Source organism: Sinohyriopsis cumingii, chromosome 13 (assembly GCF_028554795.1).
Source record: "Sinohyriopsis cumingii isolate HCF-2022 chromosome 13, ASM2855479v2, whole genome shotgun sequence".
Taxonomy (NCBI): Eukaryota; Metazoa; Mollusca; class Bivalvia; order Unionida; family Unionidae; genus Sinohyriopsis; species Sinohyriopsis cumingii.
In genome coordinates, this window is record NC_142973.1 from 47,539,386 (window position 1) to 47,556,659 (window position 17,274).

Here is a 17,274-nt window from a genome sequence, read left to right on the forward strand (position 1 = left end):
TCCACTGGTCCATACAGTAGTTATATTTGTTCAAGAATTTCCGTACATCCTCTGAAGCTGAAGTCGTAAATGGGGTTCTGGGAAGTTAACTTCCAATTAATTGTACTTGACTAACTATATGAAAACCTATTTCAAGTTTTGGAGAAATGACAATTCACCAGCGTTTCCGAAATCAATCCGTCAAAAGTATTGCATTTACACGAATAATTGAAAATGAAATATTTCACTCATGGCTGTCCCGAGAGATTGCTTCAACCATTTACCAGGATACTACAAAATGAGTATTAACTTTCATTTCCAAAATGGTGGGCTCGTCCGGGATTTGAACCCGGGACCTCTCGCACCCAAAGCGAGAATCATACCCCTAGACCAACGAGCCTCACATGGGAAATAATCGTGCCATTATCCGCCTTTATATTTGTCCTGCATACGAGCCGTACCTTATCTACAGCTTGATATCAGTGCGCTGCTGTTACTCAGATCCTTGCACATGAAAAGATTATATCATAGATGAAACGTACATATTTCATTTCCTTGTGTACATTTCATGCACAAATAGTATTGTTTCGAAATATCAGTCTTTTGATATCATTTACTATTCAGTTTGCTTCAAAGCTAATCTCCCAAATCTATGAGACATACACATATAAGTCCTTCTTCCAAGGAGAAAAAACTGTCGCAAATGACCCATGATCAAACTAAATTTAATGAATTTTAATAATCTTTGCATCATTTAAGACCAGATGATAGGAAGGAACTTAATGTTCCTATAAAGTGTTTTCTTTTTCTCTCTTAGTTTTCTCTGAAGATTGTGTTTTGTAATATATGTAATTTATGGATGACATTATTCATTGTTGTATACACAGACTGGTTCTCTAAATTCAAGACCGAAACTATGCAATCAAGCTGATTGTTGTTGTGGGTAATAAATGAAAAGTAATTAGTTGACTTTGTTTAGACTAACATGCTTTAAGATAAAGTCGATTTCCGATGACGAAGACATATTTAGAATTAAAATGATATTTTATTTGCATGCTTCTAAATGAAATCCAACTCATCTGAATTTTACTGTTGATAATAATCAAGAGTTTCAGATCTACATGATATTAATTGCTGCCGATAGACCCTTGGACAATTCGTTGATCAAACAGCATTCTCCATTCGCCGGCGTCCCCGTTTGACACTTGGATTATGCATAAAGATGAATGCATGCTGATGTATGTCGATGGAAGCCAAATTTGCCATTCTAGTCGACGGTCATACCATTAATTTGACAGTTGATTTTCACAACAACAAAAAAGATAATTCCAGTAGGTGGATTAGGCAAGGTTCGTTTTAGGTTCTCTCTAAGCAGCACATTCATCTTTCGTTAAAGATATGATAGGAAATCTGTACAAATATTATGAATTCGTCCATCAATATTTTGCTTAAAAACCAATTCCGGATAGACTTTGTTCTATTTACAACCTCCTTGAAAACGAATACCGTTTTCTACTAAAATGCATCTTGTGGATAGATGTGAGATGAAATTCAAGCAGACAAGACCTTTGAAGAGACTAGCAAGTGAGAAATCATGTGGCTGTCTCCAATTTAGAAAGTGCTTCAATCCAAGTAATCTACGCCGTTTCAGAATCAAATAAAGAGATGTGTTGTGTCGGTTTATTCTAACAGCATGCATTGTAACCCCATAGGCAGTCAATCAATAAATCAACGCCTACTGAATTAGATGACACAGACATGTAAATGACATTAGGCAGTTAAGGTAAAGACACGGTGGGGAGATAGGCCCTTACGAAGCAAGGGAATAATGTGCATCGGTGGTTCAGTGGTAGAATGCTCGCCTGCCACGCGGGCGGCCCGGGTTCGATTCCCGGCCGATGCAAATTTTTTTTATATAATTTTAGAATGTTTGCATAATCCAATATTTGTAATAACTCTTTTTGCCCTAGTCTAATTTTCGCTCACTTTTGTGTTTTATGCCAACTCCACAACTGAAATCGGAACAGTCCTTGAATCAGAAGCTTGGATGTCTCACACTGAGTGTCCCTCGCTTCCCGGAAAAAAACATGGATGTTGGTGCAAAACAGCTTTCCATTACAATGGGACAGATCCTTATCTTGTCTATAAGGAGTTTCTAATTGGAACTGTAGGAAGAGCGTAATAACCTTCATTTTTCAGTTAGAGGTTAATCTTTAAATCCGGATGACGATGCCTATCGCCCTTAATTATTTTAACACAAGAACATTTCAGTGTACTGAACGTGTTATTATCATTTACTTTATGACACTAGAATACTCTTTTAGAGATGTCTTCAATTTATTTCAACATTTATGTCTGTCTGTAAACCTCGTTTCACGTTTGACCTTCTCCAGCCAACTTTGACTCGAATTTCATTGAACTGATTTCAAATCCAGACTGAAAGGAATGATACTAAGTTCCCATTCACAATGTTTTTGTGTTATTTACAGATTACTGTATCAAACGATCATTGACCTCTCTCTCTCCCTCTCTCTCTCTCGCTCCCTCTCTCTCTCTTTCTCCCTCTCTCTCCCTCGCTCTCTCTCTCTCTCTCTCTCTCTCTCTCTGTCTCTCTCTCTCTCTCTCTCTCTCGTTCGAAATCACACAACAGTTCAAAGTTTATGCCTGCACAATGTCATATGTAGGAAAGTCATCAACCTGTCATGGGTTTCATTACATTTCAGAGGACAACAAATAGAACTATAATCAGCCTGCAATTTCAAAACTCTACAACGTCATTAAGAATAAATGTACGACATACTGTTATATCTACAATTACACCGTTTGAAAGATAAACTATATCCTCATGCGCAAACATGCACGCACGCAAACATACATATATGTGTAAACAACATACAATCATTTTTTTTTAAAAGGCAAACTGTTATCTATACTGTATTTCTACTGTGTGATTGAAGTTTCTCCTTAATTGCGGGTAGGAGATTGGGCCTATCTGAATAATGTCTTTTTTATCAATAACATATTGAAGGCTTATTGTGTATATGGTTGTAGATTATAAAGTAAGATTATTAATTTTGTATGAAAACATCTTTATTTGGATTTGAGATCAGATCATTAGTTTTTCCTCAGGAAATCCTGGTGTACCAGATATTTGGCATGTTCTTTACTAAACCTTTAGTATTATACATGATCTTGCTGCCAGCGTTGAATATTATAGTAAACGAAACAAATATATTTGCAGTAGATGCATTAGGCAAAGTTGATTGCAGGTTTTATCTAAGCAATACACCAAACTTTAGGATAGGAAAACTGTACCAATAGTGCGAATTGCGTCCATTAATGTCTTGCTTACAAACTAATTCAGGACGGATTTTATTTGATTCACAACCTCCTTAGAAATGAACACCATTTCTCTACTTGCATGTGTCTTGTATAAAGATCTAAGAGCCATATATATATATATATACAGACGCTGGCGGCCTTCATTTGATTCCAAGTCGATGAAAGGATACTTTTACATTCAGAATGTGTGCATGGTCCTAAATTGTACTAGCGTTTTTCGCTGTAACCTAATTGTCGCTCACTTATGTTTTGTATGCCAACGCCACAACTTAAAGTCTTCCATCAGGAGATGGGGTTTCTCACACAGAATGTCCCTCGTTTGATAGATGCCCCGTGAATCCAAAAATCAAAAGCAATTATTTTGTCATTGAGGATGTATTAAACTGCATGCCATAGCATTCATAGAACTGTATGCCTGAGAATGTGCAGAAATGCATTTCTGCCTATCGAAACAAAAGCACACCTGATGTTTCTATCCAGAACTCAAACCTCAGTAAATCATAAAATAGGGAGTTGCAAAATTAATGCTAAAACAATTCTCTGGCAATCAAGAAGTCTAGTAAAAGTAATGCCACCAATGTCTTTCATCAGTACATTTTGGAATTAGAGCTACAATGAAATGATTTTGCAATATTATCAGCCTATTACAAACCCAGTTTGAAGTGAGACAGAAATGTGACTCGGATTGAATCTTGAAAAGGTAAATAAAAGTCAGACGGAAACTTGCAGAAAACATGGAAGTCAGACGATATTTTTGAATAGTAAATGGAAATCAGACGAAGTCTTGGAAAAATATGTTTAGGTAGATTTCTGAACACAAGGAATTCGACTGCTGTATTCCGAATTCAATACCAAGGTATTGTTATATTTATCTGAAAAGTCACAAACCGGTCTAGAACTGGACTATGCCAAGCGAAGTTCGGACAAGTGGCACATTGTTTCAGATTGTTCAAGACAGACTGAGCGTGTTGCCGAGCGGATTTATTTTAATCGAAACACTTTGGCGCAGAAACACTATCCATATTTTAAAGATACAAATGATTTCCTGGAAAAAACTGACCAAACTTACAGCCTCTTAAAACTGTATACTTGGAGAAAGAAAAGTGTGCAACGGCCATAAATTACCATTTTTGTACGTTAGGTGTATTGAGGATAGTTTCCTCGTTTGGACCCATGTGGAGGAAAAATAGTTTCCTGACTGGATATAACAACCAACATTCATCAATTAAAATTAAAACGAAAAAGAAATGGAATAAGGAGTAGATTTCCTAAATTTGACATTATACAACAGAATAAACTTGCAAACGGGAATAATCGGGACATTAAGATATATTTAAAGGAGATTCATCAATTGTTACGTTAAATACCTTTCCTGTAAGGCATGGGTTCAGGAGCATTGTTAATTCCAAACACATATTTCCCACACGATTTTGCAACATCAACAAGATTTAATGACGCTTGTTCGATGTATTTCGAGAAATAAGTTGAAAAATCAAGCAAGTGGTTAAACAGAGACCTGAAGTTTTAAGAAGAATAAATATTCTCAACAAAACAAAACTAACAATTTCGTTTTTTGTTAGTTACATTTGACGTTCTTAGTTTTTCTCCTTTATATTCCATACAACTTTACAAAACAAAAAATAACAATTACGATCTATGTTGGTTTCAGTCCACGTTCTTTTTTTCTTTTACATTCCTTAAAAGCTTGCAAAACAAATGTAACAAGTACGTTCTTTGTTGGTTAAAGTCGATCTTTTTTTCTTTCTCACATTCTTTACAAGCTTACAAATTAAAACTAACAATTATGTTCTTTTTTGGTTTCAATCGACGTTCCGCATCTGCAATATGACTTATTGTTGTTACAGCTCTGTGAAGATAACAATTCCAAAATGTTGCACCGTATAACTGTAAATATAACTTTATCAAGCATATTTATTCTTAATAGGGTTGTCAACTTTTGAAAGCTGAGGCTGATTGAAGTCCTGAAGATTGATCTCTGAAAGGTAAAGAAATGCAAGACAGGTTGATCATCTAGCCATCTACAACTACAAATATAACTTCCCAACATATGTCACATACACAACGAGAAAACACCGATATTATTTTCACCGAAAGCATAACTTAGGAAGAAAATTATAATATATTCAATTGAATTCGAATCGCAATTATGCGACTATTTATTTCAATTGAAACCTTTAAAGGGAGAGAAATCACTGGCCGCACATGGTGTCTGAAGCCATACACTGCATTATACTCCTCAGCAAGAGCAGAAGACCTCTTCCAGGACATGGTGATTATCACAATTTTTGCACGATCAGTTGCGTTCAAAACATTTAAAAGAACGGAAACCCTCTTCAAGCACATGGTACTTATTGGAAATGTAACACGTGCAGTTACATACGAAGCCAGTGAATGAACAGGAGCCGTGGTGATGCATAGTTATAGCAGAAACAGTTGCATTTGAAAATCCGAGAAACAGAATAAACTCTCTAGCCGAAGATGTTACCTACTTATGATATTGATCAAGTGGTAGTCGGTATTTATCACCTTCAGACACACACAATAAGAGAACGGGAGTAAAATGAAATTTGTTGATTTTGAAATAAGGACAGACCAAGTTTCATGAACATGTCTTACAATTTTAGAGCGAACTAACTGAAGACATTTTATTCTTAATTTTTACTGATTATATGGACAGACATACATTCGCAGAGTAAATGTGAATTTTTTTGAACATCAAAGTTTTCCTAATTTGACTTACTTGTTCATCTTTGAACTGCAACGATAAAACACTTAATTGACCATATGCCTTTTGTATGGTTTCGCTTTCTAATGAACCGAACACTTGATTGAAAATTCAGGCGTGAATATGCTTTGGCGCATCATCTTAAACTAGTATCATATACTTACTTTAAAACATAATCTGGACACTAGAATAGTTTTAAAGGAGGTTCATCAATTGTTACGTAAAATACTTTTCCAATAAGTCGTACGTTCAGGAGCATTGTCAAATTCCCAATACATATCTCCCACACAATTTGTAACAATCAACAACATTTAATGATGTTTGCTTGTTGCTTTTCGTGAAATAGGTTAGAAAATCAAGAAAGTGGGTAAACTGAGACTTGATGTTTTAAGAAGAATAAAGATTCTCAACAAGAAAAATGACAACCTACCAATTACGTTCTTTGCTGATCCCCGGTCGAGTCATACCAAAGACTTACAAAATGCTACTAACAGCTGCCTCGCTTCACGCTCAGCATTAAGAGGTTAGTGTTAGGACTGGTCCGCCTGGTGTCAGGATAATATGACTGGGTGGGACATCATGCTACATGTCTGCGGCATGATGCCCCAGTGCTAGACATAACTATAATTTGTCGCACTGCGGACATCGTAGCGATATGACTGATAAATTATTAAAGCTACGTTAAAAATCCAAATCACACACACACACACACACACACACACGCACACGCACACATGTTCTTTGCTGGTTTTAATCGACGTTCTTATTTTTTCTTCTTTGCATTCCTTACAACCTTACACAACAAAAGATAACAATTACGTTATTTGTTAGTTTCAATCGATGTTCAGCATATGAATCAAAGTTTGCAAGAGAATATTTGTGTGAATATTTGTGTGATTTGCAACAACAATTTCCTGATGCGTTTCAAAGTTACACTTTGAATAGAGCTTACAAAGGAAATGAAAATATAAGGAGCATTTTGGGCGAGATCCAGTCTTCCGAGTATCGACAAGCCTGGTTTTTAAAAGTGTAAATCGAATGGTAGTAAGTGGTGAATGTTTCTAATTAATTCAGACCTAGCAATTAACGTTAAAACAAGTGAAAATTGTAAAGTTAAAAATATAGTTCATATGATGCGAAAACTGTTTTATGTTATGTATTGTTTAAACTGTATAAAGAGAATGCAGAGGAAACCAAAAGGCATTTAATTTATTTACTTTTAATGAACATTCTTCGGGACCTTTATGGTACATAGATTCATTCGCATCTATCTGTCTGTCTCTATGTATAACTGTATGTCTGTTTCAATCTCAATCCACTGTAAACCTGTCTGCCTGTTTGTCTGCCTATATGTCTATTGTATTGCCTGTTCAAGTATTTTGATTCTCTTGATGGGTATCTTCCTTCGTTGGAATGATGAAATAAATATCTATATATCAATCTATCGATTGACCGATAGCTTTATCTGTCTATATATCTTGATGGGCATGCTCCTTTTTGAGAATGAGTACATTTCATACACAACTAGTAAAGTTTCAAAATCTTACTCTTTCGTCATCATTAAACTATTCAATTTGCTTCAGAACAAGAAGACAGAATAACTTCAAATTACTTTTGTTTTTACATTCATCGCCAGGCTTTCTTCTCCAGTTACTTGTCGATATTATGTCCAAATAATGAAGATAATGACCCAAATATAAGTCCTTATTCCAAGGCCAAAAAAAACTGTCGCAAATGACCAAAGGAAAAACTGATTTTAATGAATTTTAATCATTATTGCATAAGAAAAGAAGGAACTTAGTGTCACTATAAAGTGTTTTTTTTTCTCTTAGTTTTCTTTGACGATGGTGTTTTCTGACATATGTAATTGTGGTTAAGATTAGTCTTTCTTGTATACATAAACTGGTTCCCTAAATTCAAGAATGAAACTATGCAATCAAAACTGGCAGAAGTTAAATAATTATTAGCATACATTTTGATAAGGATGTCTAAAACAAACTTTTTCTGTATGGGTGTGGAGGTTAACTTTGTTCAGAGGAAGATAAGAGTGCAATGAAAAACTATGCTAATCCACTGGTCCATACAGTAGTTATATTTGTTCAAGAATTTCCGTACATCCTCTGAAGCTGAAGTCGTAAATGGGGTTCTGGGAAGTTAACTTCCAATTAATTGTACTTGACTAACTATATGAAAACCTATTTCAAGTTTTGGAGAAATGACAATTCACCAGCGTTTCCGAAATCAATCCGTCAAAAGTATTGCATTTACACGAATAATTGAAAATGAAATATTTCACTCATGGCTGTCCCGAGAGATTGCTTCAACCATTTACCAGGATACTACAAAATGAGTATTAACTTTCATTTCCAAAATGGTGGGCTCGTCCGGGATTTGAACCCGGGACCTCTCGCACCCAAAGCGAGAATCATACCCCTAGACCAACGAGCCTCACATGGGAAATAATCGTGCCATTATCCGCCTTTATATTTGTCCTGCATACGAGCCGTACCTTATCTACAGCTTGATATCAGTGCGCTGCTGTTACTCAGATCCTTGCACATGAAAAGATTATATCATAGATGAAACGTACATATTTCATTTCCTTGTGTACATTTCATGCACAAATAGTATTGTTTCGAAATATCAGTCTTTTGATATCATTTACTATTCAGTTTGCTTCAAAGCTAATCTCCCAAATCTATGAGACATACACATATAAGTCCTTCTTCCAAGGAGAAAAAACTGTCGCAAATGACCCATGATCAAACTAAATTTAATGAATTTTAATAATCTTTGCATCATTTAAGACCAGATGATAGGAAGGAACTTAATGTTCCTATAAAGTGTTTTCTTTTTCTCTCTTAGTTTTCTCTGAAGATTGTGTTTTGTAATATATGTAATTTATGGATGACATTATTCATTGTTGTATACACAGACTGGTTCTCTAAATTCAAGACCGAAACTATGCAATCAAGCTGATTGTTGTTGTGGGTAATAAATGAAAAGTAATTAGTTGACTTTGTTTAGACTAACATGCTTTAAGATAAAGTCGATTTCCGATGACGAAGACATATTTAGAATTAAAATGATATTTTATTTGCATGCTTCTAAATGAAATCCAACTCATCTGAATTTTACTGTTGATAATAATCAAGAGTTTCAGATCTACATGATATTAATTGCTGCCGATAGACCCTTGGACAATTCGTTGATCAAACAGCATTCTCCATTCGCCGGCGTCCCCGTTTGACACTTGGATTATGCATAAAGATGAATGCATGCTGATGTATGTCGATGGAAGCCAAATTTGCCATTCTAGTCGACGGTCATACCATTAATTTGACAGTTGATTTTCACAACAACAAAAAAGATAATTCCAGTAGGTGGATTAGGCAAGGTTCGTTTTAGGTTCTCTCTAAGCAGCACATTCATCTTTCGTTAAAGATATGATAGGAAATCTGTACAAATATTATGAATTCGTCCATCAATATTTTGCTTAAAAACCAATTCCGGATAGACTTTGTTCTATTTACAACCTCCTTGAAAACGAATACCGTTTTCTACTAAAATGCATCTTGTGGATAGATGTGAGATGAAATTCAAGCAGACAAGACCTTTGAAGAGACTAGCAAGTGAGAAATCATGTGGCTGTCTCCAATTTAGAAAGTGCTTCAATCCAAGTAATCTACGCCGTTTCAGAATCAAATAAAGAGATGTGTTGTGTCGGTTTATTCTAACAGCATGCATTGTAACCCCATAGGCAGTCAATCAATAAATCAACGCCTACTGAATTAGATGACACAGACATGTAAATGACATTAGGCAGTTAAGGTAAAGACACGGTGGGGAGATAGGCCCTTACGAAGCAAGGGAATAATGTGCATCGGTGGTTCAGTGGTAGAATGCTCGCCTGCCACGCGGGCGGCCCGGGTTCGATTCCCGGCCGATGCAAATTTTTTTTATATAATTTTAGAATGTTTGCATAATCCAATATTTGTAATAACTCTTTTTGCCCTAGTCTAATTTTCGCTCACTTTTGTGTTTTATGCCAACTCCACAACTGAAATCGGAACAGTCCTTGAATCAGAAGCTTGGATGTCTCACACTGAGTGTCCCTCGCTTCCCGGAAAAAAACATGGATGTTGGTGCAAAACAGCTTTCCATTACAATGGGACAGATCCTTATCTTGTCTATAAGGAGTTTCTAATTGGAACTGTAGGAAGAGCGTAATAACCTTCATTTTTCAGTTAGAGGTTAATCTTTAAATCCGGATGACGATGTCTATCGCCCTTAATTATTTTAACACAAGAACATTTCAGTGTACTGAACGTGTTATTATCATTTACTTTATGACACTAGAATACTCTTTTAGAGATGTCTTCAATTTATTTCAACATTTATGTCTGTCTGTAAACCTCGTTTCACGTTTGACCTTCTCCAGCCAACTTTGACTCGAATTTCATTGAACTGATTTCAAATCCAGACTGAAAGGAATGATACTAAGTTCCCATTCACAATGTTTTTGTGTTATTTACAGATTACTGTATCAAACGATCATTGACCTCTCTCTCTCCCTCTCTCTCTCTCGCTCCCTCTCTCTCTCTTTCTCCCTCTCTCTCCCTCGCACTCTCTCTCTCTCTCTCTCTCTCTCTCTGTCTCTCTCTCTCTCTCTCTCTCTCGTTCGAAATCACACAAGAGTTCAAAGTTTATGCCTGCACAATGTCATATGTAGGAAAGTCATCAACCTGTCATGGGTTTCATTACATTTCAGAGGACAACAAATAGAACTATAATCAGCCTGCAATTTCAAAACTCTACAACGTCATTAAGAATAAATGTACGACATACTGTTATATCTACAATTACACCGTTTGAAAGATAAACTATATCCTCATGCGCAAACATGCACGCACGCAAACATACATATATGTGTAAACAACATACAATCATTTTTTTTTAAAAGGCAAACTGTTATCTATACTGTATTTCTACTGTGTGATTGAAGTTTCTCCTTAATTGCGGGTAGGAGATTGGGCCTATCTGAATAATGTCTTTTTTATCAATAACATATTGAAGGCTTATTGTGTATATGGTTGTAGATTATAAAGTAAGATTATTAATTTTGTATGAAAACATCTTTATTTGGATTTGAGATCAGATCATTAGTTTTTCCTCAGGAAATCCTGGTGTACCAGATATTTGGCATGTTCTTTACTAAACCTTTAGTATTATACATGATCTTGCTGCCAGCGTTGAATATTATAGTAAACGAAACAAATATATTTGCAGTAGATGCATTAGGCAAAGTTGATTGCAGGTTTTATCTAAGCAATACACCAAACTTTAGGATAGGAAAACTGTACCAATAGTGCGAATTGCGTCCATTAATGTCTTGCTTACAAACTAATTCAGGACGGATTTTATTTGATTCACAACCTCCTTAGAAATGAACACCATTTCTCTACTTGCATGTGTCTTGTATAAAGATCTAAGAGCCATATATATATATATATACAGACGCTGGCGGCCTTCATTTGATTCCAAGTCGATGAAAGGATACTTTTACATTCAGAATGTGTGCATGGTCCTAAATTGTACTAGCGTTTTTCGCTGTAACCTAATTGTCGCTCACTTATGTTTTGTATGCCAACGCCACAACTTAAAGTCTTCCATCAGGAGATGGGGTTTCTCACACAGAATGTCCCTCGTTTGATAGATGCCCCGTGAATCCAAAAATCAAAAGCAATTATTTTGTCATTGAGGATGTATTAAACTGCATGCCATAGCATTCATAGAACTGTATGCCTGAGAATGTGCAGAAATGCATTTCTGCCTATCGAAACAAAAGCACACCTGATGTTTCTATCCAGAACTCAAACCTCAGTAAATCATAAAATAGGGAGTTGCAAAATTAATGCTAAAACAATTCTCTGGCAATCAAGAAGTCTAGTAAAAGTAATGCCACCAATGTCTTTCATCAGTACATTTTGGAATTAGAGCTACAATGAAATGATTTTGCAATATTATCAGCCTATTACAAACCCAGTTTGAAGTGAGACAGAAATGTGACTCGGATTGAATCTTGAAAAGGTAAATAAAAGTCAGACGGAAACTTGCAGAAAACATGGAAGTCAGACGATATTTTTGAATAGTAAATGGAAATCAGACGAAGTCTTGGAAAAATATGTTTAGGTAGATTTCTGAACACAAGGAATTCGACTGCTGTATTCCGAATTCAATACCAAGGTATTGTTATATTTATCTGAAAAGTCACAAACCGGTCTAGAACTGGACTATGCCAAGCGAAGTTCGGACAAGTGGCACATTGTTTCAGATTGTTCAAGACAGACTGAGCGTGTTGCCGAGCGGATTTATTTTAATCGAAACACTTTGGCGCAGAAACACTATCCATATTTTAAAGATACAAATGATTTCCTGGAAAAAACTGACCAAACTTACAGCCTCTTAAAACTGTATACTTGGAGAAAGAAAAGTGTGCAACGGCCATAAATTACCATTTTTGTACGTTAGGTGTATTGAGGATAGTTTCCTCGTTTGGACCCATGTGGAGGAAAAATAGTTTCCTGACTGGATATAACAACCAACATTCATCAATTAAAATTAAAACGAAAAAGAAATGGAATAAGGAGTAGATTTCCTAAATTTGACATTATACAACAGAATAAACTTGCAAACGGGAATAATCGGGACATTAAGATATATTTAAAGGAGATTCATCAATTGTTACGTTAAATACCTTTCCTGTAAGGCATGGGTTCAGGAGCATTGTTAATTCCAAACACATATTTCCCACACGATTTTGCAACATCAACAAGATTTAATGACGCTTGTTCGATGTATTTCGAGAAATAAGTTGAAAAATCAAGCAAGTGGTTAAACAGAGACCTGAAGTTTTAAGAAGAATAAATATTCTCAACAAAACAAAACTAACAATTTCGTTTTTTGTTAGTTACATTTGACGTTCTTAGTTTTTCTCCTTTATATTCCATACAACTTTACAAAACAAAAAATAACAATTACGATCTATGTTGGTTTCAGTCCACGTTCTTTTTTTCTTTTACATTCCTTAAAAGCTTGCAAAACAAATGTAACAAGTACGTTCTTTGTTGGTTAAAGTCGATCTTTTTTTCTTTCTCACATTCTTTACAAGCTTACAAATTAAAACTAACAATTATGTTCTTTTTTGGTTTCAATCGACGTTCCGCATCTGCAATATGACTTATTGTTGTTACAGCTCTGTGAAGATAACAATTCCAAAATGTTGCACCGTATAACTGTAAATATAACTTTATCAAGCATATTTATTCTTAATAGGGTTGTCAACTTTTGAAAGCTGAGGCTGATTGAAGTCCTGAAGATTGATCTCTGAAAGGTAAAGAAATGCAAGACAGGTTGATCATCTAGCCATCTACAACTACAAATATAACTTCCCAACATATGTCACATACACAACGAGAAAACACCGATATTATTTTCACCGAAAGCATAACTTAGGAAGAAAATTATAATATATTCAATTGAATTCGAATCGCAATTATGCGACTATTTATTTCAATTGAAACCTTTAAAGGGAGAGAAATCACTGGCCGCACATGGTGTCTGAAGCCATACACTGCATTATACTCCTCAGCAAGAGCAGAAGACCTCTTCCAGGACATGGTGATTATCACAATTTTTGCACGATCAGTTGCGTTCAAAACATTTAAAAGAACGGAAACCCTCTTCAAGCACATGGTACTTATTGGAAATGTAACACGTGCAGTTACATACGAAGCCAGTGAATGAACAGGAGCCGTGGTGATGCATAGTTATAGCAGAAACAGTTGCATTTGAAAATCCGAGAAACAGAATAAACTCTCTAGCCGAAGATGTTACCTACTTATGATATTGATCAAGTGGTAGTCGGTATTTATCACCTTCAGACACACACAATAAGAGAACGGGAGTAAAATGAAATTTGTTGATTTTGAAATAAGGACAGACCAAGTTTCATGAACATGTCTTACAATTTTAGAGCGAACTAACTGAAGACATTTTATTCTTAATTTTTACTGATTATATGGACAGACATACATTCGCAGAGTAAATGTGAATTTTTTTGAACATCAAAGTTTTCCTAATTTGACTTACTTGTTCATCTTTGAACTGCAACGATAAAACACTTAATTGACCATATGCCTTTTGTATGGTTTCGCTTTCTAATGAACCGAACACTTGATTGAAAATTCAGGCGTGAATATGCTTTGGCGCATCATCTTAAACTAGTATCATATACTTACTTTAAAACATAATCTGGACACTAGAATAGTTTTAAAGGAGGTTCATCAATTGTTACGTAAAATACTTTTCCAATAAGTCGTACGTTCAGGAGCATTGTCAAATTCCCAATACATATCTCCCACACAATTTGTAACAATCAACAACATTTAATGATGTTTGCTTGTTGCTTTTCGTGAAATAGGTTAGAAAATCAAGAAAGTGGGTAAACTGAGACTTGATGTTTTAAGAAGAATAAAGATTCTCAACAAGAAAAATGACAACCTACCAATTACGTTCTTTGCTGATCCCCGGTCGAGTCATACCAAAGACTTACAAAATGCTACTAACAGCTGCCTCGCTTCACGCTCAGCATTAAGAGGTTAGTGTTAGGACTGGTCCGCCTGGTGTCAGGATAATATGACTGGGTGGGACATCATGCTACATGTCTGCGGCATGATGCCCCAGTGCTAGACATAACTATAATTTGTCGCACTGCGGACATCGTAGCGATATGACTGATAAATTATTAAAGCTACGTTAAAAATCCAAATCACACACACACACACACACACACACACGCACACGCACACATGTTCTTTGCTGGTTTTAATCGACGTTCTTATTTTTTCTTCTTTGCATTCCTTACAACCTTACACAACAAAAGATAACAATTACGTTATTTGTTAGTTTCAATCGATGTTCAGCATATGAATCAAAGTTTGCAAGAGAATATTTGTGTGAATATTTGTGTGATTTGCAACAACAATTTCCTGATGCGTTTCAAAGTTACACTTTGAATAGAGCTTACAAAGGAAATGAAAATATAAGGAGCATTTTGGGCGAGATCCAGTCTTCCGAGTATCGACAAGCCTGGTTTTTAAAAGTGTAAATCGAATGGTAGTAAGTGGTGAATGTTTCTAATTAATTCAGACCTAGCAATTAACGTTAAAACAAGTGAAAATTGTAAAGTTAAAAATATAGTTCATATGATGCGAAAACTGTTTTATGTTATGTATTGTTTAAACTGTATAAAGAGAATGCAGAGGAAACCAAAAGGCATTTAATTTATTTACTTTTAATGAACATTCTTCGGGACCTTTATGGTACATAGATTCATTCGCATCTATCTGTCTGTCTCTATGTATAACTGTATGTCTGTTTCAATCTCAATCCACTGTAAACCTGTCTGCCTGTTTGTCTGCCTATATGTCTATTGTATTGCCTGTTCAAGTATTTTGATTCTCTTGATGGGTATCTTCCTTCGTTGGAATGATGAAATAAATATCTATATATCAATCTATCGATTGACCGATAGCTTTATCTGTCTATATATCTTGATGGGCATGCTCCTTTTTGAGAATGAGTACATTTCATACACAACTAGTAAAGTTTCAAAATCTTACTCTTTCGTCATCATTAAACTATTCAATTTGCTTCAGAACAAGAAGACAGAATAACTTCAAATTACTTTTGTTTTTACATTCATCGCCAGGCTTTCTTCTCCAGTTACTTGTCGATATTATGTCCAAATAATGAAGATAATGACCCAAATATAAGTCCTTATTCCAAGGCCAAAAAAAACTGTCGCAAATGACCAAAGGAAAAACTGATTTTAATGAATTTTAATCATTATTGCATAAGAAAAGAAGGAACTTAGTGTCACTATAAAGTGTTTTTTTTTCTCTTAGTTTTCTTTGACGATGGTGTTTTCTGACATATGTAATTGTGGTTAAGATTAGTCTTTCTTGTATACATAAACTGGTTCCCTAAATTCAAGAATGAAACTATGCAATCAAAACTGGCAGAAGTTAAATAATTATTAGCATACATTTTGATAAGGATGTCTAAAACAAACTTTTTCTGTATGGGTGTGGAGGTTAACTTTGTTCAGAGGAAGATAAGAGTGCAATGAAAAACTATGCTAATCCACTGGTCCATACAGTAGTTATATTTGTTCAAGAATTTCCGTACATCCTCTGAAGCTGAAGTCGTAAATGGGGTTCTGGGAAGTTAACTTCCAATTAATTGTACTTGACTAACTATATGAAAACCTATTTCAAGTTTTGGAGAAATGACAATTCACCAGCGTTTCCGAAATCAATCCGTCAAAAGTATTGCATTTACACGAATAATTGAAAATGAAATATTTCACTCATGGCTGTCCCGAGAGATTGCTTCAACCATTTACCAGGATACTACAAAATGAGTATTAACTTTCATTTCCAAAATGGTGGGCTCGTCCGGGATTTGAACCCGGGACCTCTCGCACCCAAAGCGAGAATCATACCCCTAGACCAACGAGCCTCACATGGGAAATAATCGTGCCATTATCCGCCTTTATATTTGTCCTGCATACGAGCCGTACCTTATCTACAGCTTGATATCAGTGCGCTGCTGTTACTCAGATCCTTGCACATGAAAAGATTATATCATAGATGAAACGTACATATTTCATTTCCTTGTGTACATTTCATGCACAAATAGTATTGTTTCGAAATATCAGTCTTTTGATATCATTTACTATTCAGTTTGCTTCAAAGCTAATCTCCCAAATCTATGAGACATACACATATAAGTCCTTCTTCCAAGGAGAAAAAACTGTCGCAAATGACCCATGATCAAACTAAATTTAATGAATTTTAATAATCTTTGCATCATTTAAGACCAGATGATAGGAAGGAACTTAATGTTCCTATAAAGTGTTTTCTTTTTCTCTCTTAGTTTTCTCTGAAGATTGTGTTTTGTAATATATGTAATTTATGGATGACATTATTCATTGTTGTATACACAGACTGGTTCTCTAAATTCAAGACCGAAACTATGCAATCAAGCTGATTGTTGTTGTGGGTAATAAATGAAAAGTAATTAGTTGACTTTGTTTAGACTAACATGCTTTAAGATAAAGTCGATTTCCGATGACGAAGACA

The 17,274-nt window shown here is 35.3% G+C and overlaps 5 non-coding genes across 5 annotated transcripts; 2 read left to right on the plus strand and 3 right to left on the minus strand.

Annotated features, from left to right (window-relative positions):
* Positions 1-307: 307 nt before the first annotated feature.
* Positions 308-379, minus strand: Trnap-ugg (transfer RNA proline (anticodon UGG)). Its single transcript has one exon. It is a non-coding gene; the product is annotated as a tRNA-Pro (tRNA).
* Positions 380-1,811: 1,432 nt separating this feature from the next.
* On the plus strand, positions 1,812-1,882 carry Trnag-gcc (transfer RNA glycine (anticodon GCC)). Its single transcript has one exon. It is a non-coding gene; the product is annotated as a tRNA-Gly (tRNA).
* A 6,561-nt stretch (positions 1,883-8,443) lies between these two features.
* Trnap-ugg (transfer RNA proline (anticodon UGG)) lies at positions 8,444-8,515 on the minus strand. Its single transcript has one exon. It is a non-coding gene; the product is annotated as a tRNA-Pro (tRNA).
* Positions 8,516-9,947: 1,432 nt separating this feature from the next.
* On the plus strand, positions 9,948-10,018 carry Trnag-gcc (transfer RNA glycine (anticodon GCC)). The gene has a single exon. It is a non-coding gene; the product is annotated as a tRNA-Gly (tRNA).
* Positions 10,019-16,579: 6,561 nt separating this feature from the next.
* Trnap-ugg (transfer RNA proline (anticodon UGG)) lies at positions 16,580-16,651 on the minus strand. The gene has a single exon. It is a non-coding gene; the product is annotated as a tRNA-Pro (tRNA).
* Positions 16,652-17,274: the final 623 nt, after the last annotated feature.